The sequence below is a fragment of the Bubalus bubalis genome, chromosome 8, assembly GCF_019923935.1.
Source record: "Bubalus bubalis isolate 160015118507 breed Murrah chromosome 8, NDDB_SH_1, whole genome shotgun sequence".
In the NCBI taxonomy this organism is placed as follows: Eukaryota; Metazoa; Chordata; class Mammalia; order Artiodactyla; family Bovidae; genus Bubalus; species Bubalus bubalis.
In genome coordinates, this window is record NC_059164.1 from 108,789,059 (window position 1) to 108,811,887 (window position 22,829).

The window sequence follows — 22,829 nt, forward strand, 5'->3', positions numbered from 1 at the left end:
ACAAAAATAAATAATGTGTATACACACACACACACACACACACACACACACACACACACACACACATTCATATGTAAAATTTTATTACATTTTGAGGAATTGGCTGAAGTAATTGTGAGGGCTGGTGAGTCTGAACTATGTAAGGCAGTCTGACCAACTAGAAACTCATGTGGAAGGTGATGTTTCATTCTTGAAGCAGAGGTATTTTGTCTTTGGTGAAAACTAGTTTTTGTTCTTAGGGCCATCAAGGAATTATGAGGCCCATTTCCATTACTGATGACAATCTCCTTACAATGGAATACTACTCAGCCAACAAAAAATGAAACTTTGCCATTTGCAAACATACAGATGGACTCAGGGTATACTATGCTAAGTGAAATTAAGTCAAACAGAGAAAGACAAATACTGTATGATACCGCTTACATGTGGAATCTAAAACATATGATGGACTAGTGAATATAACAACAACAAAAAATAGACTAACAGATCTAGAGATCAAAGTGGCAATTACCACTGGAGAGAGAAAGGAAGGAGGGACAATGTAGGAGTTATGTACAAAATAAGTTATAAGATATATTATACAATACAAAGAATATAGCTAATATTTTATAATAACTATAAATGGAGTATAACCTTAAAAATTATAAATCACTATGTTGTATACCTATAACATAGATAATATTGTACATCATCTATAATTCAATAAAAATAAAATAATAAAAAAGAAAGTCAGCTGATAATAGATATTAACCACATTTATAAAACGCCTTCACAGAAACACCTACATTAGTGTTTTATCAATTAGTTTGGTACTACAGCCTAACCAAGTTGATACCTAAGACACTCATACCAAATATTCTGTTGAATACAGTACAATATGTTGGTTAAAATATGGATCCTATTTTATTAAGTATATCATGATGATCTCAAGAGAATAAGAAATTACCAGGCAAAATTCTAAGAGAAAACAGGGCACAAACAAGTTTGAAAAACATCAGAGCAACAAAAACAATTTTGCTAAGGACTAGCTGCTGATCCTAGCAAACTTGGGCCTTCCTCTGGGAGCCTAAGAGATGGGAATAACAGGAGCCAAAGTCAAATCCCCTTACTGTGTGGCTAACTCTTAGGAGAACTTGCCCATTCTAAACTGGGTCTCCAACAAGGTTGGCTCTCAAGGTTAAGGAAATAAAATTGCTCCAACTTTATGAGAAGTGATAAGGACTTCTGGATGCTAGGTGGCGCCGGGTTGAAAAAAAGAAAAGAAAAATGCATCCTGGAAAAGTTATAAAAGGGTCATCATACAGATTTTCAAGTCAGGATCAGATAGAAGCCTTCTGAGGGTTGAAAAAGACCAATCAGAGTTTTATAGTGTAAATGAAAGTGAAAGACGCTCAGTTGTGTCTTACTCTTTGTGACCCCATGGACTGCATAGTCCATGGAATTCTCCAGGCCAGAACACTGGAGTGGGTAGCCTTTCCCTTCTCCAGAGGATCTTCAAAACCCAGGGATCAAACCCAGGTGTGCCGCATTGAAGGCAGATTCTTTACCAGAGTTTTATAATAATTGCACATAAAAAATTTAAGCAATCTATATAATTCCTAGAAGATAACGCAGGAGAAAAAGTATTTGATCTTGAGTGAGAGAAAGATTTCTTAATCAAGACACAAAATAACACTAATAAGAAAGAAAAATACTAATATGTTCATCTAATTTAAATTAAGAACATCTTAAGGATCACAGGACTGGAAAAGGTCAGTTTTCATTCCAATCCCAAAGAAAGGCAATGCCAAAGAATGCTCAAACTACCACACAATTGCACTCATCTCACATGCTAGTAAAGCAATGCTCAAAATTCTCCAAGCCAAGCTTCAGCAATATGTGAACCAAAAACTTCCAGATGTTCAAGCTGGTTTTAGAAAAGGCAGAGGAACCAGAGATCAAATTACCAACATCCTCTGGGATCATCAAAAAAGCAAGAGATTTCCAGAAAAACATCTATTTCTGCTTTATTGACTATGCCAAAGCCTTTGACTGTGTGGAACACAATAAACTGTGGAAAATTCTGAAAGAGATGGGAATACCAGACCACCTGATCTGCCTCTTGAGAAACCTGTATGCAGGTCGGAAGCAACAGTTAGAACTGGACATGGAACAACAGACTGGTTCCAAATAGGAAAAGGAGTCCATCAAGGCTGTATATTGTCACCCTGCTTATTTAACTTATATGCGGAGTACATCATGAGGAACGCTAGGCTGGAAGAAGCACAAGCTAGAATCAAGATTGCCGGGAGAAATATCAATAACCTCAGATATGCAGATGACACCATCCTTATGGCAGAAATTGAAGAACTAAAGAGCTTCTTGATAAAAGTGAAAGAGGAGAGTGAAAAAGTTGGCTTAAAACTCAACATTCAGAAAGCTAAGATCATGGCATCTGGTCCCATCACTTCATGGAAAATAGATGGGGAAACAGTGGAAACAGTGTCAGACTTTTTCTGGGCTCCAAAATCACTGCAGATGGTGATTGCAGCCATGAAATTAAAAGACACTTACTCCCAGGAAGGAAAGTTATGACCAACCTAGACAGCATATTAAAAAGCAGAGACATTATTTTGCCAACAAAGGTCCATCTAGTCAAGGCTATGGTTTTTCCAGTGGTCATGTATGGATGTGAGAGTTGGACTATAAAGAAAGCTGAGCACTGAAGAATTGATGCTTTTGAACTGTGGTGTTGGAGAAGACTCTTGACCACCCCTTGGACTACAAGGAGGTCCAACCAGTCCATCCTAAAGGAGATCAGTCCTGGGTGTTTATTGGAAGGGCTGATGTTGAGGTTGAAACTCCAATACTTTGGCCACCTGATGGGAAGAGCTGACTCATTTGAAAAGATTCTGATGCTGGGAAAGATTGAGGGCAGGAGGAGAAGGGGATGACAGAGGATGAGATGGCATCATCGACTTGATGGACATTGGTTTGGGTGGACTCCAGGAGTTGGTGATGGACAGAGAGGCCTGGCATGCTGCGGTTCATGGGGTCGCAGAGTCGGACATGACTGAGTGACTGGACTGAACTGAAGCATCAGAGGATATCATGAAGTGAGTGAACAGACAAGTACCAAATTTGGAGAAAATATCATGTAACCAAAAAGAATGTATATACAGTGGATATACAAAAGAACTTCTTTAAATCAATGGTATTGTTTCTGGATTTTGCACCCAAAAAATGTGGAACAAAAACAATGGTAAAAACACAGACACCTTAATAGAAACACAAGCAAAAAGAGAACCATGATTGTGTGTTTCACACACCAAAAACTCCAAATGGCTCTGAAAAGTATGTGTTCCATCACATGTTTTGTACCAGAAGATAAAAGTATTCATCGTTAGTACAGTTACAAATGACACACATTTGGCATGTTAAAAGATTTAACATATTAAAAGAGGGGCTTCCGTGGTGGCTCAGATGGTAAAAAAATCTTCCTGCTAGGCCAGAGACCTGGTTTCAATCCTTGGGTTGGGAAGATCCCCTGGAGAAGGAAATGGCAACCCACTCCGATGAAGGACAGAGAAGCCTGGCATGCTGCAGTCCATATGGTCAGGGAGAGTTAGACATGACTTAGAGACTTAACAGCAACAGTCATCCATTTAGGGCTTCCCCGTGGCTCTGCAGCTAAGGATCTACCTGCCAATGCAGAAAACGTAAATTCAGTCCCTGGGTCCGTAAGATCCTCTGAAGAAAGAAATGGCAACACTCTCCCGTATTCTTGCTTGGGGAGTCCCATGGACAGAGGAGCCTGGCGAGCTACAGTTCATGGGGTGGCAAAGAATTAGATACAAATTAGCAACTAAACAACATCATCCATTTAAAAATAGATAATGAAGCTCTTCTTTAACAACAATAAAGATAGATCAATAGATAGATAAAGTTATCTATTAATAGTCAGCAGGGGAAGCCACATTTAAATAATATTTTCCCATAATTTTGTGAACAGGAATCAAAAATTATTCACATAATATATTGTATGGTTTTATTGGGAGATTAATGGATTAACTGGATTGAACATTTTCAAATTTGAAGTAGCTGATTATCTCTTGACCTCTTCAGGGGTCAGGAATCCAGAGGCAGTAAGCTAGTGTATTATATCCAGCTTTGCACATTTCTGGAGTATACTTTGCTATTACATGCCAATGGGTGTATATATTGGAACAGCCACTTGGAAAAAACAGTTGGACTAAATATAGTAAAATTCCAGATATGCATACATTTGACTTAAAAGATTCACCCCAGAGATAAACTCTAAAGAAAATTCTGCATATAAACACTATGATAAATACATATGAAAGTTTATGAGAGCTTTATCTATGATAGTTCCAAATAAGAAACAATCATATACGTTTGATTATGTCAAACAACAAACTGCTATACTCATACACTGGAATATAATACAGTACTGAAAATTGAAGGTAGATACAGGTACTTTTGGAGAAGGCAATGGGACCCCACTCAAGTACTCTTGCCTGGAAAATCCCATGGATGGAGGAGCCTGGAAGGCTGCAGGGGTGGCGAAGAGTTGGACACAACTGAGCGACTTCACTTTCACTTTTCACTTTCATGCATTGGAGAAGGAAATGGCAACCCACTCCAGTGTTCTTGCCTGGAGAATCCCAGGGATGGGGGAGCCTGGTGGGCTGCCATCTATGGGGTCGCACAGAGTCAGACACGACTGAAGTGACTTAGCAGCAGCAGCAGCACAGGTACTTTTAAAAAGAAATGAATCAAATATAAAACAAATTTGAAAATATTAAGATGTGAAGAATATGATAGAATTATTTTTGTTGAAGTTCTATAGCAGATAAAATCTTACTATATTTTTAAGGGTGCAAAATTATTTTTTTAGATGACAAAAATAAAAAGAAAAGCAAGGACAAAACTAAGCTAAAAATCTGCATAGTCATTATCTAGAGATAGTCGCTGGAGAGGAAGGGGAGAAAAAAGATAAAATGTGATTGGAAAAATGAGAAATATTTTATTTCTTGGCCTGGGTTATGCATACATATATGCTTTCTTATGATTATTTATTAAACTATTTACTTTTGTTTTCGAATTTTTCTTTACTAATGCCCCCCAAGGGTGAAGTAAAAGAACTGTTGACTAAAAGAGGATATTTACACATGATGCTTGTATACTAATTTAATCAATATTCTCATGATGAGCCTGAATATTTTTTAAAAGGTATCCAGATTATACTAGTGTGGATCCAGAATATAGAATCACATACCTGAGCCTGCAGTTTCTGTCTAAACATAATAATGCTATGGGCCTCAGAGATATTTCAGAAAAACCATGATTTAAGACACACTTTTTGGAGACCGAGTTTAAGTCTTTATTTACAGAAATGACACACATATATATTAAAATATTCAAATAATAGACTTCCCTGGTGGGGAAGTGGATATGAATCTGCTTGTCAGTACAGGAGACATAGATTCAATCCCTGGTCTGGGAAGATCCCACATACGGTGGAAAAACTGAGCCCCTGTGCCACATCTACTGAGCTGGTGCTTTAGAGCCTAAGAAAGTAGTTGTGCTCAGTCTTGTCTGACTCTTTGTGGCCGCATGGACTGTAGCCCACCAGGCTCCTCTGTCTATGGAATTTTCCAGGCAGGAATACTGGAGTGGGTAGCCATTTCCTTCTCCAGGGGATCTTCCCATCCCAAGCATGGAACCCGCATCTCTTCCTGTCTCCTGTACTGGCAAACAGGTTCTTTACCACTAGCGCCCCCTGGGGAGAGCCTGGGGATCTGCAACTACCAAGCCTGTCTGCAGCTAACGAAGCCCCTGTGCCCTAGAACTTGAGCTCCACAGCAAGACCCCACAGTGAGAAGCCTGTGCACCGCAATGAAGAGTAGCCATCCCCTTGCTGCAACTCGAGAACGCCCACGTGCAGCAGTGAAGACTCAGCACGGCCAAATATAAATACATAAAATTATAAAATTAAATTAAATATTCAAATATCTAATTATACTGCTAATTATACTATTACCTTTCTCTAATTTTGACTAGATAATATTTCCATATTTTAAAATGTTAAAATTTTTAATAAATACTTAAAATGTGTGATGTGAAAAGTAAATCTTCTAACTCTTAAGCCTATCTCATTCCTTTTCCAAGAGTCAATGATTCTTAACTGTTTCCTCAGCACTCCTCCAGAGATAGTCTGCATATATAAACACATATATTCATATCACTTTTGTTCACATAAACAGAGTATAGTGTAGCAACATTACAAGTTGCTATTTTCACTTCACAGGAACCAATATACATGCAGCTGCCTTGTAGCTTTCAGAGACCACAATGCATTGCTTTTGTGTTTGAATGGAGTTGTTTTTCAAATATGTAGGTACTAAAATTATTAAAGTATCACCTCATTTTAAATAGAAAAACAGAGAGAGCAAGAGAGAATGCTAGAAGTATTTTAAAGATACTGCTGAAGAATTAATAGAAGGAATGCAATATAGAAAAATATATATATTTTGAAACAAAAACAAAACTACCAGTAGTACCTGACAGAGCTTATTTATCAGAAGTGGGGAAGGTAGAGCCTGTGCCTGCGAAGCCCTAAGAACGGTGCGCAGATGTTGAGGAAAACAGCCTCTGGCTCCCAGGCCTCGCATTACGCACGCGAGAGTCGTTGCCTTATGCTGGGAGAGTTTGAAAACTGGGGAGCACTGGGGATAACTACAGCAACATTAAAACCCCAAACCAGCCAAACCAGTGTCTGCACTTGCTAAACTCATCAGATAGGCAGCTTGGGGAAAGAAGAAAAAATTGCCAAGAAAAAAGACCTTAGGTTCAATTGTTCTTCTGCACACTGCTCAGCATAGAGTTGAAAATTATAAGATGCAGTGAGAAAAAAAAAAAAAGCAACACATCTTTAAGTGTAGTTCTGCTGACTACTCATTAAAAAATAAACTAATTCATAGAACTACAGGCAGAAATGGTCCTAATGATAGAACAGTTAAAATGGGGTTGGAAATAACTATGATTATTATTTAAAGGATATGATGTAAAAGGTGGACACTGTCTGAGAACAGACACGATGTTGTAAAGGAGTGGTTGAAGCTATTTATGCTGGCAACAACAAAAAAATATTAGAGATAATGAATTCCTTTGATGGACTTTTCAACAGACAGAACACCACTAGATGAAGAAATAGTGAACTTGAACAATGATAATTAGATATTATCCAAACTGAAACACAAAGAGGAAAAACAAAGAGTAAAGGAAATCAAGCAAACCAATAGCAACAGAGCACTCATGAGCCATGGGACAATTTTGAATACCTAATATAGATACACTTGGAGTCCCAGAGGTAAAGAAAGACGAAGTATGAAAAGTATTTGAAGATCTCAAGGACAAGAATTTTTCAAAATTAATGAATGACTGGAAGCCACAGATGCAAAATCTTGGAAATTCCATGCAGGAAAAGTACAAAGAAAACATAACTAGACATGTAGTGAAGTGTTAGTAGCTCAGTTATGTCTGACTGTTTGCAACCCCATGGACTGTAGTCTGCCAGGCTCCTCTGTCCAAAACCCCTACCTTGCACCATACATAAAAATTAATTTGAAAGTGATCATAGAGTTAAATGTAAGCACTCAAACTATAAAGCTACTAGGGGAAAGTATAGGAAAAAAATCTTTACAACTGAAGTGAAGATTTTTTAATATGTGATACAAAGAAAAACATGAAACATAAAAGACAACAATGAGAAACTATATTGTAATTTTTAAGTTCTTTTGCTTGAAAAAACATTTAAGTTAATAAGAAGATAAGACTCAGACAAGGAGAAAATATTTCCAAATGACATTTCTTGCAAAGAACCTGTTTTCAGGATATAATAGAGAAACTTAAAAGTTTAATAAAATACAGACAAGCAGCCAGAATTAAACAGTGAGAAAAAAAGAAAAAATCAACAGACGTTTCACCAAAAGAAGGTACACAGAGAGTAGATAAGTACATGAAAAGTTGCTTACCATCATTAACTGTAACAGTAATGCAAATTGCTATGACAATAAGATTCTGCTTTACATGAAATAGATTAGCCAAAATTAAGACTGTCAATTATATATGAATTCAGTTTCTGGGCCACAGTCTAATCAAAACTGTATGCTAGGTGAAAGCCTCCTGTGTTTTGGTTTATTTGTTTAAGTAAAAACTAACACTCAGTGCCTGCTTCCCAGATGGTGCTAGTGGTCAAGGAGGTGCCAATGCAGGAGACTCAAGAAACAAGGGTTTGATCCCTGGGTTGGGAAGATCCCTTGGAGGAGGAAATGGCAACTTGGTCCAGTATTCTTGCCTGGAAAATTTCATGGGCAGAGGAGTTTGGCAGGCTACAGTCCATGTGGTCATAAAAAGTTGTACACAACTGAGCATGTGTGTGCACACACACACACAATGCTCAATATATGAATTATTCTACCCTATAGCCAAGCTGATATAGAATGTTTATTCTTTCTATCTTCTCTAGTATCTGCATATATATTCTGTATCTTAACAGAATGTGTTAACAAGGAGTGTGACTTTTCCTTTATGGAATGACTTACTCTAGGGAGGGGTGGAGGGTGTTGCACAACAATTTACCTGGTAAGTTTTTACAGTCATATAAAATTATGTGACATCAGGAGCTATAAGTTATGGAGTAGGAGATGCAACCCACTCCACTATTTTTGCCTGGAAAATTATATGGACAGAGGAGCCTGGTGGGCCATAGTCCATGGTATCACAAAAGAGTCGGACATGACTAAGTGACTGAGTATTCAGACAGAGCTATATGCTAATTTGTTCTTTCAAAAATTGTTTATTGAAGCATATTTTGTCTCAGATACTCTACTAACCATTGGCTTCAAGGATATTAATAACAGACTGTTTTGTGTTCATAGTTTGACTTCATTTAATGCTTTTGAGATGCATTAATATAGTTACACCTATCTGTTCTTTTTTTATTTCTAAGTATTATTACATTGCATGCCTATTTCACAATGTTTTTATTCATTCACTAATTGAAGGACATTTGGGCTTTTTCTACTTTTTTCTGAATAATGAATAAAATAGCTATAGATGTTTGCACCCAGATTTCTGTGCGGCTGCATGCTTTCACCCATTTGGATAAATTTCTAGGAAGGAATTAGCTGTGGTCGCATGTATGGAAGCATTTGGTTCAATGTATCTTAATACACAACAAACTGCCGAGTTTGTTTCCAAACTTATATCACTTTTAATTCCTATTAGCAATGTATAAATGTTTCAGTTGCTCCACATCCTAATCAGCACATCTAACCCACCTGAGCTTGCAAATCAGATTAGTGCAGTCCACCAAGTAGATTTAAATCTGTGAAAAATTTAGTGAAATTACTGCCAAAAGCAATAATTCTGTCAATGGGAATACTTTTGGGATCTCAATCCAATAATATTTGTAAAAATGAACCTAAATGCATTTAGGATTGATTTGTTTTACTTCATTTTGATTGGGAATTGTTTCCCTAATTTACTCTGCCGCCTGTGCAAATAATTTAATTCTGTTTCTCAATTCTTCCAACTTACAATGGTTGTAATTTTAGGGAGTCTATGGGGGAAAATTGCAAAATGATGAGGTAAATATTTATGTTTTCAAATCTACACCAATTGAAAGTCTCACTTTATGGATGAAATGTTTAAAAAAATCATAACACTATTTGTCTCAATTAGCAGAAATCTAGCTAGCAATAGAAGAAAAATAAGCAAATAAAAAGATTTTTGCAGGAGGAAAAAAGCTACATCCAACTAAATTCAACTGGATTAAAGTAATATACTGTGTCAGGGCATCACTGACTCAATGGACATTAGTTTGAACAAGCTCAAGGAGTTGGTGATGGACAGGGAAGCCTGGCGTGCTGCAGTCCCTAGGGTTACAAAGAGTCAGACACAACTGAGCAACTGAACAACAATAGCAGTGAGTTATAGTAGGAAGGGTACTGGGGAGTGCTGAAAAAGTTCAGAATCCTGAATTTTAGAATGAATTTTCAAACCAAGAAAAGTTTAAACTTATTTTAAAAACAAATATAGTATTACTTGCTATTTATGAAAATCCTCTTACTACGAAGGGGCATGCAATTGTATGATAATTCAGCAGTTACAGAGAGCTAATCTGAAAAGCTTTGTAAAGTCTCTCCTCTTCTAAAATATTACAGCTATTTTTTATGGTATATTCTACTAAATAGGGGCTTCCCTGGTGACACAGATGGTACAGAATCCACCTGCAATGCAAGAGACCCGAGTTCAATTCCTGGGTCCAAAAGATCCCCCAGAGAAGGGAATGGCTACCTATTCCATTACTCTTGCCTGGAGAATTCCATGGACAGAGGAGCCTCGTGACCTATAGTCCATGGGATCAACGGAGTGACTAACACACACACATTATTAAATAGAGGGCTTCCCAGGTAGGGCTAGTGTAAAGAACCTACCTCCCAATGTAGGAGACATAAGAAATGCTGGTTCAATTCCTGGGTCAAGAAGATGCCCTGGAGTAAGGCATGGCAACCCACTCAAGTATTCTGGCCTGGAATCCACTGGACAGAGGAGCCTGGCAGCCTACAGTCCATAAAGTCACAAAGCTTCGGACAGAACTGAAGTGACAGCATGCATGCACTACGAAATAGAGTTTTGGCTAATTTTTTGACAATCAAACCTAGGTTAGAACACATAGGCTATTTCAAATCTAAGTGTGGGTGAAAATGATGAGTTAGACTTTGTCCAAAGTTAAAATAACTTTGGATTCTTGGAAGTCAACAAATAAACAAGGTAAAATATACAAATCACAAAATGCTGCTGCTGCTGCTGCTAAGTCGCTTCAGTCGCGTCGGACTCTGTGCGACCCCAGAGACGGCAGCCCACCAGGCTTCCCCGTCCCTGGGATTCTCCAGGCAAGAACACTGGAGTGGGTTGCCATTTCCTTCTCCAATGCATGAAAGTGAAAAGTGAAAGTGAAGTCGCTCAGTCGTGTCCGACTCTAGAGACCCCATGGACTGCAGCCTACCAGGCTCCTCCGTCCACGGGACTTTCCAGACAAAATGGTGCTAGTGAATGGGAAAGTCTCGCTGTTGCCTGCCTCATGTCTCAAAGAAGTACACCTGGAGTTTCCTGGTCTTCAAAGCGAAACATCAAGGAGTTTAGCAAATCATAGAACCATGGGCTCACTGCTGTTACAGTTCAGCCATATCAGCACTCACACAGCCACTAACGTTGCTACTCATGAGTTACTTCTACATGATGAAAAAATACGTGGGCTCTGGGCCAAGGAAATTCTTGCTAATAAAACCAGATGGTTATCTCCCTTATCTGCACTTGCATTTCAGGATGTTTTTGACTGGATTCCAATTAAGGACATTCAGTTCAGATCAGTTCAGTTGCTCAGTCACGTCCAACTCTTTGCGACCCCATGAACTGCAGCACACCAGGACTCCCTATCCAACACCAACTCCCGGAGTCCACCCAGACCTATGTCCATTGAATCCATGATGCCATCCAACCATCTCATCCTCTGTCATCCCCTTTTCCTCCTGCCCTCAACCTTTCCCAGCATCAGGGTCTTTTCAAATGAGTCAGCTCTTTGCATTCAGGTGGCCAAAATATTGGGGTTTCAGCTTCAACATCAATGCTAGCAATGAACACCCAGGACTGATCTCCTTTAGAATATACTGGATGGATCTCCTTGCAGTCCAAGGGACTCTCAAGAGTCTTCTCCAACACCACAGTTCAAAACCATCAATTCTTTGGTGCTCAGCTTTCTTTCTAGTCCAACCCTCATTTCCATACATGACTACTGGAAAAACCATAGCCTTGACCAGACAGAACTTTGGTGACAAAGTAATGTCTCTGCTTTTCAATATGCTGTCTAGGTTGGTCATAACTTTCCTTCCAAGGAGTAAGCGTCTTTTAATTGCATGGCTGCAATCACCATCTGCAGTGAGTTTGGAGCCCAGAAAAATAAAGTCAGCCACTCTTTCCACTGTTCCCCCATCTATTTGCCATGAAGTGATGGGACCAGATGCCATGATCTTAGTTTTCTGACTGTTGAACTTTAAGCCAACTTTTTCACTCTCCACTTTCACTTTCATCAAGAGGCTCTTTAGTTCCTCTTCACTTTCTGCCATGAGGGTGCTGTCATCTGCATATCTGAGGTTATTGATATTTCTCCCAGCAATCTTGATTCCAGCTTGTGCTTCTTCCAGCCTAGGGTTCCTCATAATGTACTCTGCATAGAAGTTAAATAAGCAGGGTAACAATATACAGCCTTGACCTACTCCTTTTCCTATTTGGAACCAGTCTGTTGCTCCACTTCCAGTTCTAACTGTTGCTTCCTGACCTGCAGGTTTCCCATGAGGCAGGTCAGGTGGTCTGATATTCCCATCTCTTTCAGAATTTTCCACAGTTTTTTGTGATCCACACAGTCAAAGGCTTTGGCATAGTCAATAAGGCAGAAATAGATGTTTTTCTGGAACTCTCTTGCTTTTTCCATGATCCAGAGGATGTTGGCAATTTGATCTCTGGTTCCTCTGCCTTTTCTAAAACCAGCTTGAACATCTGGAAGTTCACAGTTCAAGTATTGCTGAAGCCTGGCTTGGAGAATTTTGAGCATTGCTTTACTAGTGTGTGAGATGAGTTCAATTGTGCGGTAGTTTGAGCGTTCTTTGGCATTGCCTTTCTTTGGGATTGGAATGAAAACTGCCCTTTTCCAGTCCTGTGGCCACTGCTGAGTTTTCCAAATTTGCTGGCATATTGAGAGCAGCACTTTCATAGCATCATCTTTCAGGATTTGAAATAGCTCAACTGAAATTCCATCGCCTCCACTAGCTTTGTTTGTAGTGATGCTTGCTAAGGCCCACTTGACTTCACATTACAGGATGTCTGGCTCTAGGTGGGTCATCACACCATCGTGATTATCTGGGTCATGAAGATCTTTTTTGTACAGTTCTTCTGTGTATTCTTGCCATCTCTTCTTAACATCTTCTGCTTCTCTTAGGTCCTTACCACTTCTGTCCTTTATTGAGCCCATCTTTGCATGAAATGTTCCCTTGGTATCTCTCATTTTCTTGAAGAGATCTCTGGTCTTTCCCATTCTATTGTTTTCCTCTATTTCTTCAACAACCTAATCCACTTCCATTTTCCCTCCACTCTTGTCTTCATCTTACAGATGTAGAAATTCAAGTTCAAAATGATTAAACATATTTCTCACAGTCATAGAGCTGGTCAGAGCAGGGTACATTTTCCCCTAAAGATCAATCAAGATTTCAGAAACCAAATTTAACCATTCTTCAGCTCTGTCTTTTCCACAAATAAAAATCATCATTTGCCCTCTGGTCAGATTAGTCATAAGACACTTTGGAGGAGTCATGGAAATAGTAATCAACTAAATGACACTATTTTTCTGTATGACCTTGGCAATGTTTTGTTAACTCTCTCTATACCTTGAGTTCCTCAACTGAAAAAATTTACAATAATGCCTACCTTATAAGGTTGCTGTTGAATTAAATGAGTTAATAATTGAAAAGTAATTTAGGGACTTCCCTGGTGATCCAGTGGTTAAGAATCCACCTTGCAATGCAGGGGACACGGGTTTGATCCCTGGTCTGAGAAGATTCCACATGCTGCATCCAACTAAGTCTATGCACCACAACTACTGAGCATATGCTACAGAGTCCACGAGACACAACTGCTGAAGTCCATGCTCTCTACAGCCCCATACTCCACAACAAGCAAAGCCACCACAATGAAATGACCAAGCATCACAACTAGAGAGTAACCCCTACTCGCTACAACTAGAGAAAGCCCATGTGTAATAACAAAGACCAAATGCAGCCAAAAATAAAATTAAAGAAGTGAATAAATAAGATTATTTTTTCAAAAGTAGATTAAACTAGATCTGACTACTGAGACAGTAGATCTGACTCAACATAAGTGTTTTATAACTGTCTGAGAACTACGGTGATGATGGTGATAATTGTGATTTTTCCACTTAGAGATGGAAGGAGAGATTCATTTGTCTGTCGGGCCCAATCATGGAAAGCAAGTATGTGTCTTGGATATTCTGGGAATATTGTCTTTGGAGATCACATTTTAAGCTCACCAGCATCCTAGGTTTTAGCAGTGACTTAGAAATCCTGTTATCAGCAAAGAATATGATTTTTATTAGGGCAGTGGCCACTACCAATGACTTGAGTTTTATTTACCCATAATCAGTACCAACCATCCCTGTAAAAGTCAAGTCTCCTATACAATTCTCAATTGGGAAAGGAATATGTTAAGGCTCTATACTGTCGCCATGCTTATTCAACTTATATGCAGATTACATAATGAGAAACACTGGGCTAGATGAAGCACTAGCTGGAATCAAGATTGCTGGGAGAAATATCAATAACTTCAGATATGCAGATGACATCACCGTTATGGCAGAAAGTGAAGAGGAACTAAAGAGATTCTTGATTATGGTGAAAGAGGAGAGTGAAAAAGTTGGCTTAAAATTCAACATTCTGAAACTAAGATCATGATATCCAGTCCCAACCCTTCATGGCAAACAGATGGGGAAACGATGGAAATAGTGACTGACTTTATTTTCTTGAGCTTCAAAATCACCACAGATGGTGACTGTAACCATGAAATTAAAAAAAACTTGCTGCTTGGAAGAAAAGCTATGACAAACCTAGACAGCATATTAAAAAGCAGAGACACCACTTTGCCGACAAAGGTCTATAAGGTCAAAGCTGTGGTTTTTCCAGTAGTCATGTATGGATGGGAGAGTTGGATTATAAAGAAAGCTGAGTGCTGAAGAATTGATGCTTTCAAACTGTGATGCTGGAGAAGACTCTCGAGAGTCCCTTGGGCCACAAGGAGATCAAACCAGCCAATGCTAAAGGAAATCAACCCTGAAGGACTGACACTGAAGCTAAAGTTCCAATCCTTTGGGCCACCTGATGCAAAGAATTGACTCATTGGAAAAAGACCCTGATGCTGGGAAAGAATGAAGGCAGGAGGAGAAGAGGACAACAGAGGATGAGATGGTTGGATGGCATCACCGACTTAATGGACATGAGTTTGGGCAGACTCTGGGAGATAGTGAAGGACAGGGAAGCCTGGCCGCTGTAGTCTAGGGAGTCACAAAAAGTCAGACTGAACAACAACCTAATACAATGTTTCCTTTTTGTGATTTCCTTTTTCCTTCAAGTCAATTTCACATATTCATTTTACTTGATTTCACTTTTATGAAAATATATGATGGAGAAAATAAAATATGCTATGATATGCCTAAGGCTTCAAAATTGCCTCTAGGGATTTTCAGGTCTTATTCTACTAACCCTCCCCCCTCCACTCTCTGCAATGGATTTGAAAAGGCAGCATCTGAAGAAAAACTTTGCATATTTCAATTTTTGGCCTAAAGCCAGCCTACTTTACTACTTAGAGAAGGCTTTGAAGCCTGAAATTTATTTATTCAGGCATAGGCACAAATCCAGCAGTTCCACAGTTTCTGTAGACTCAGTGCTAATAGTTAACATGTTATTGTGCTTATTCACTTAACTTAGGATGTTCAAGTTTCATAAAATTCAATTTCCTTTTCAACAAAACAAAGAACAAAATTGTATTAGACTTCTGCCTAATCTTGTGTTTTTAACTGAACACCATACATTAATGACTGTCAAATAGACATTTACATCCCTGGCTCTCTTCCAAGGATATTTTTATTTTCATTTTCCTGTAGGATGCTTATTTCTAAATTCACTGCAATAATAAAAATGACCAAAAAATAAAACAATAATAACAACTACCATTTATTCAATACTTACCACTTAACTGGCCCTCATGGTTACTTTATGTTCATTATCCTATTTACTTTTCCTCTGAGATTAATAATCCTTTGAGCTGTATACTCACTGCTATTTTACTTTAAAAAATAAAAAATGGAAGCTCAGAAAGATTAATTTTGCAAATCTATATTGAGTATGGAGAAATATGTCCTTGTTACTTTTCGATCAAATTTAGAGTCCCCATGTTTAATTGTAAATTCTAACTTGGAAATTCTTATCAGTTTAGTTCAGTTCAGTCACTCAGTTGTATCTAACTCTTTGCAACCCCATGGACTGCAGAATGCCAAGCTTCCCTGTCCTTCAACAGCTCCCAGAGCTTGCTTAAACTCATGTCCATCGAGTTGGTGATGCCATCCAACCATCTCATCCTCTGTCGTCCCCTTCTCTTTCTGCCCTCAATCTTTCCCAGCATCAGGGTCTTTTCCAGTGAGTCAGTTCTTTGCATCTGGTGGCGAAAGTATTGGAGCTTCAGCTTCAGCATCAGTCCTTCTAATGAATGTTCAGGACTGATTTACTTCAGGATTGACTGGTTGGATCTCCTTTCAGTCCAAGGGACTCTCAGGAGTCTTATCCAACACCACAGTTCAAAAGCATCAATTCTTCGGTACTCAGTTCTCCTTATAGTACAACTCTCACATCCACACATGACTACTGGAAAAGCCACAGCTTTGACTAGATGGACCTTTGTTGGCAAAGTAATATCTCTGCTTTTTAAGTTGGTCTGTTTCAGGTCATAGATTTTCTTCCAAGGAGTAAGCGTCTTTTAATTTCATGACTGTAGTCACCATCTGTGGTGATTTCGGAGCCCAAGCAAATAAAGACTCACTGTTTCCATTGTTTCCCCATCTATTTGCCATGAAGTGATGGGACCAGATGCCATGATCTTTAGAGTTTGAATGCTGAATTTTAAGCCAACATTTTCACTCTCCTCTTTCACTTTCATCAAGAGGTTCTTTAGTTCTTTTTCACTTTCTGCCATAAGAGTGGTGTCATCTGCATATCTGAGGTTATTGATGTTTCTCCCAGCAATCTTGATTCCAGCTTGTGTTTCATCCACCCCAGCATTTCACATGATGTACTCTGTATATAAGTTAAATAAGCAGGGTGACAATATACAGCCTTGGCGTACTCTTTTCCCAGTTTGGAATCAGTCAGTTGTTCCTGTTGCTTCTTGACCTATATAATCTTGAGCAGATTTCTCAGGAGGCAGGTAAGGTTTTCTGGTATTCCCTTCTCTTTAAGAATTTTCCACAGATTGTTGTGATCTACACAGTCAAATGTTTTGGCATACTCAATAAAGCAGAAGTAGGTGTTTTTTTTCTGGAACTCTCTTGCTTTTCCTATGATCCAATGGATGCTGGCAATTTGATCTCTGGTTCCTCTGCCTTTTCTAAATCCAGCTTGAACATCTGGAATTTCATGGTACATGTACTGTTAAAGCCTTGTTTGGAGAATTTTGATCATTACTTTGCTAGCATGTCAGATGAGTGCAATTGTGTGGTAGTTTGAATGTTCATCAGCATTGCCTTTCTTTTGGATTGGAATGATAACTGACATTTTCCAGTCCTGTGGCCACTACTGGATTTTCCAAATTTGCTGGCATATTGAGTGCAGTTCTTTCACAGCAACATCTTTTAGGATTTGAAATAGCTCAACAAGAATTCCATCACCTCCACTAGCTTTGTTCATAGTGATGCTTCCTAAGGTCCACTTGACTTCGCATTCCAGGATGTCCAACTCTAGGTGAATGATTATACCATTGTGGTTTTCTGGATCATTGAGATCTTTTTAGTATATTTCTTCTTTTTTGTATAGTTCTTCTGTGTATTTTTGCCCCCTCTTCTTACATCTTCTGCTTCTGTTAGGTCCATACCATTTCTGTCCTTTATTGTGCCCATCTTTGCATGAAATGTTCCCTTGGTATCTCTCATTTTCTTGAAGAGATCTCTAGTATTTCCCATTCTATTATTTTTCTCTATTTCTTTTCATTGATCACTGAGGAAGGCTTTCTTATCTCTCCTTACTTTTCTTTGGAACTCTGCATTCAGATGGGTATATCTTTCCTTTTTTTCCTTTGACTTTAGCTTCTCTTCTTTTCTCAGCAATTTATAAGACCTCCTCAGACAGCCATTTTGCCTTTTTACATTTGTTTTTCTTGAAGATGATTTTGATCATGGCCTCCTGTAAAAAGTCATGAACCTCCATCCATAATTCTTCAGGTACTCTGTCTTTCAGATCTAATCCCTTGAATCTATTTCTCACTTTCAATGTATAATCATAAGGATTTGATTTAGGTCATACCTGAATGGACTAGCAATTTTCCCTACTTTCTTCAATTTAAATCTGAATTTTTTTTTTTCTTCTGTCAATAAGGAGTTCATGATCTGAGCCACAGTCAGCTCCTAGTCTTGTTTTTGTTGATTGTATAGAGCTCCTCCATCTTCGGATGCAAAGAATATAATCAATCTGATTTCGGTATTGACCATCTGGTGATGTCCATGTGTAGATTTATCTCTTGTGTTGCTGGAAGAGGGTGTTTTCTATGACCAGCGTGTTCTCTAGGCAAAACTGTGTTAGCCTTTGCCCTGGTTCATTTTTAACTCCAAGGCCAAACTTGCCTGTTACTCCAGGTATCTCTTGACTTCCTACTTTTGCATTTCAGTCCCCTATGATGAAAAGGACAATCTTTCCTTTCATCAAGACTATCCCATTTCAGGAAATTCATATGATATGTAAACTTGGTATGTCATTCACATCCCAAGTATTTCTTCAATTCAGTCAAGCGTCAACTCTTAAGATCATGGTGGGGTGGGGCGGGTAACCTTAAAAAAAAAAAAAAAAAAGCTATGGGGAGTTCCCTGTAAGTCCAGTGGTTAGGACTCTGCTTCCATTGTAAGGGGTACAGATTCAATCCCTGGTCAGGGAGCTAAGATCTCACATGTTGGGTGGTGTGGACAAAAAAAAAAAAAAAAAAAAGACTATTTTATCTTACTTAAAATTGTTTTTATGTATTTCCTACAAAATAAAAATCCAAATTTCTTAGCTGACTTACAAATAACTCACAATCAGACCACTTATTATTCCTGTTGACACTCACTGGACACTTCCACCAATCCATTCAATGTTTGAATGACATTGGGGCTTGTCATATTCTCAATCACATCATGGTCCTTCATGGCTCACTGTCTTTCTGTCCTATTCTTCCTATTTAAAAAATCTAACTATTTTTAATATTAAGGTCAGAGAAATCCCTTCTTGTAAAAACTTAACTGATTCTCTTCCAGAATTGACCCAGCCCCTTCCCAGTTTCCTCAGTACTTTGATGTATTTGGTTGACCACATGGAATCATCAGGCCTCTGACTGACTTATATATTGCCCCATCTGCAATCTTAGATCCTTAAAAATGAACTGAATAGATAAATGAATAAAAATAAATGAATCAGCAAATCTAACCTGACACCACATTATCCAGAAATAACAAACCTACATACATCAGGAATCAAGAGATCTGAATCTAATCCTGACTTTTTTTCTCTTTTGTAATCTTAAGAAAGGCTATTAACCAGAATGTGAACCAAGGATATTAATACCTCACCTGTGGGAGCAGGGAATTGCAACAGATTACAGTTCAACATGCCTTTAGCTTTAGGACCTATGAGTCTATGAAACAGTAATTTGAAATATCCTTTCTAATAGGCCATTATCAGAGGAAGAAGACTTATACTGATTAATTTTTACCTAAAAAGTATCTATCTGTACCATGCCTCATCATTTACTTTTTGTTTCATCTTTATTATATTCCAAGTCTTCCATTTAGCTCTGGGCATTCCTTGTAAAATGTTAGGACAGTCACAGAAATGCTGAAGAGAAACACATTTTGCCCCTGGATAGTAATGAGAATCTATTAGTGCTTTATCATTCTGGTAGACAAGTATATGTAGGCAATGAGCGAAATGTTGAGCCAGTTCAGGTATTAATCATCAGAAACAGCTGAGGAATTATTGCATATTTAACCGTACACAGACTCCAATCACCTGATTCAAAGTACGATAAATCAATGATCTATAAATGCCCAACCTTATAACAACTCACTGTTAGATGCAAATGATTATTTATAACACATAAAAACTCTGCTGATAAATAGAAAATGTCATAAAAGTTTATAGTTTGGAAGATGTCACAGCTTACTCAGAAGTATTTGATTTCTGACTTAGGGAATTTAGTTTCAATATTCCTTGCAATCTTGGAGTATTTTGAGAAGGTGTGAGGCTAAAAGAGTATATAATTTAGATTGGTTCAACTATATAACCAAAAGACTCAAAATAACTAGTGTATTTAATGAGGTAGAAATGTTTCCTTTACCTAAAAAGTCTGTGTAGCTAATCCAAGCTGATTGGTGCTACCACAGTCATTAGAGATCTAGATCCTTCTGAATAATTATTTTGTCAAACTCACCTTGAGCTTCAAATTAATAGTCTAAGATGCATGCTCTAGCTCTAGCTAGAGTCTGTACCATAGCCAATGGAAAAAAAGAAAAAAAATGTATTAAAAAACCTTGACTTTAGGAATGCAACCTGATAGAAGCATAAATCACTTCTGCCCACATCTTATTAGCCAAAATTTGCAGGGCATGTGATCATATCTTTCTTCAAGGGAAACATAAAAACATGGTAATTGTGCAAGGAGGCTGTGGGCCTGCCGGGGTCCAGCCCCAGCTGATCCAGGGTATTCGAAGGAGAGACGGCATAGGCGAGGGTCAGGAAACAACTGCTTAATTACACGTTAATTAAGGATACAAAGAGTAATAGAATGAGGATAGCTCAGTAGGAAAATTCAGTGGAGAAAAGAGGCTGAGTAGCTTGGTTTACGCGGGAGACCAATAAAACTTCAAGACAAGAAATTTGCACCACTTACGTAGGCCGCAGGCGTCCTTCCATTCTCCCGAAGGAGAGGAGACACTGAGGCCTCCCCGGTCGGATCTTAGAAGCCCAGGCATAATTAGCAAGCATGGTGGGTTCCGCGCTCCAGATGGAGACTCAGCCAGAATTTGGGAGAGAGAGTGACATGGGGAGACCAAGTCTCAGTGAACAAGGCCCGCACTTTATTTTCCAAAGTAGTTTTTATACCTTAAGTTATGCATAGAGGATAATGGGGGAAGGGGTGGAGTCATGCAAGGACAGCAGTTCCTGGTTCTAATCTAAGCCAGGCTTTCAAACTTATCATATGCAAAAGTTCAGGTGATTGACATCATCTTCTGGCCCGGAGGCCTGTTAACATTTTAAGAAACTTATTTTTCTCTAAAGGTGATTATTCCAAAGTCAGGCACCAGCCTCCAAAAAAGCATTGGACAAAGCTGCATTTTACATTTCTATACACCCATTATATCAATCAATACACTGCCAAGGACACAGTAGGTAAGGAGTATGGAGACTTAGCAGCAAACATTGGCCCAACAAGTGAAAAACCCTTCACCAATACAATTTCTAATCAATCTTTTAACTACTCAAAGGAATCTGTGTTTAGGCAGTTTAGAACATCTCCTGCCTCTCACAGCTGGGAGGCTCTGAACAATCACATGTGGCCGGAAAAACCTATTCAGGCAGGCTAGAGGATTTCCAAAGGAGTTTGTAGGTTAAACACTGTCACACCCAGGAATTAACTGGAGCTGTAAGCTAATTCTTTTTTCAGAGAGAGGTAGTGGGGGACAGCCCCCCATAAAGTCAGAGGTGTAGGTGAAAGCACAAAGCAGAAAGTAGGCAGACTCTGGTTTTGGGGGTAGATGCTCGAGAATTTCCAGGGGGACTCCTGAGGCTCGATCCCGCCTTTGTGTATGCCGAGCCTCCTTCCTCATGACCTTTGTCATGGGCCGGAGTTCCTCACGCTGGCTCCCGGCAGTAATAGAATTCCAGTTGAGCTATTACAGATCCTCACTCAATATGCAATATGCCGGCTCCCGGCATGGGCCCAAGTAATATCCAGATATGCTATTTCCAAGGGAAAAAGGGAAGAAGAGAGAGGACTGAGAGACTCAGCCACAAGCATGCTCCAAAAATACAGAAGCATTCCACATACCAAACAGAGGTTGGTTAATGTATATTTTATTTACCATTCAGGAAAAATTCAAATCACAGTTTTCTTAATTAAATGTTTTTAAAAGATATTTTTCAAGGAACAGTTATCAATGATGACCAGAAAACAACTAGCAAATATCACAAGAATAGGAATGTGAAAACCTGCAAAAAGTTAGTTGTGACTATATTGTCATTGACCAGTTTCTCTACCACAGTAGAAGCCTGGGGAGATTTAATAAAGCATTGTAGATGCTGTAGAGGGAGCTGATGGCAGTACGAATGCAGTTTCTTGTGCAATTCTGTTGTTGGTGAAGGTAAGAGTTGAAAAAGCCAAGTTTAATGACCCACAGAAGCAAGTACAAGAGAGTATGACACCAATAATGGCCCAAATGTGATACTGAGAAGAAAGGTATATGACTAGGCTTCAGAATGATGCAGGAGATAGAAAGAAAAGAAAAAACATGAAAAAAGGAGAAACAAAAAGATAAAGGAGAATGAAAAAAAAAAGTGGTTAAGAGAATGAATAAGGTATGCTCATTACCTTGGATGTCCATGGACTTTTCATTTACCCTATGGGTGTATTTCTTGGGTAATTCCTTACTTCAAGTGAATACATTTTTATTCACTTTTACTGTTATACCGCCTAAGATCCACATCACAGTAACAAACAGAAAACTCCTAAAATGTGAGATTCTCACACTCTGTTTATTTTTATACATATGTATCCTCCTGATCCTCCTCTTCTTTCAGCTACTGACACAGTCTTTACTTCCCTGGATTCCCCAAAATTTTCTCTATAGTTTTTCTTTCTAATTCCTCTTCTCCTGCTGCTGCTGCTAAGTCGCTTCAGTCGTGTCCGAC

At 38.7% G+C, this 22,829-nt stretch overlaps 1 long non-coding RNA gene across 1 annotated transcript; it reads right to left on the minus strand.

Annotated features, from left to right (window-relative positions):
• Nucleotides 1-3,037: 3,037 nt before the first annotated feature.
• Nucleotides 3,038-20,868, minus strand: LOC123334912. Its single transcript, XR_006553111.2, has 2 exons — nucleotides 20,812-20,868; nucleotides 3,038-3,681 (listed from the first exon to the last, which is right to left on the minus strand). It is a non-coding gene; the product is annotated as an uncharacterized LOC123334912 (long non-coding RNA).
• Between the last annotated feature and the right edge of the window lie 1,961 nt (nucleotides 20,869-22,829).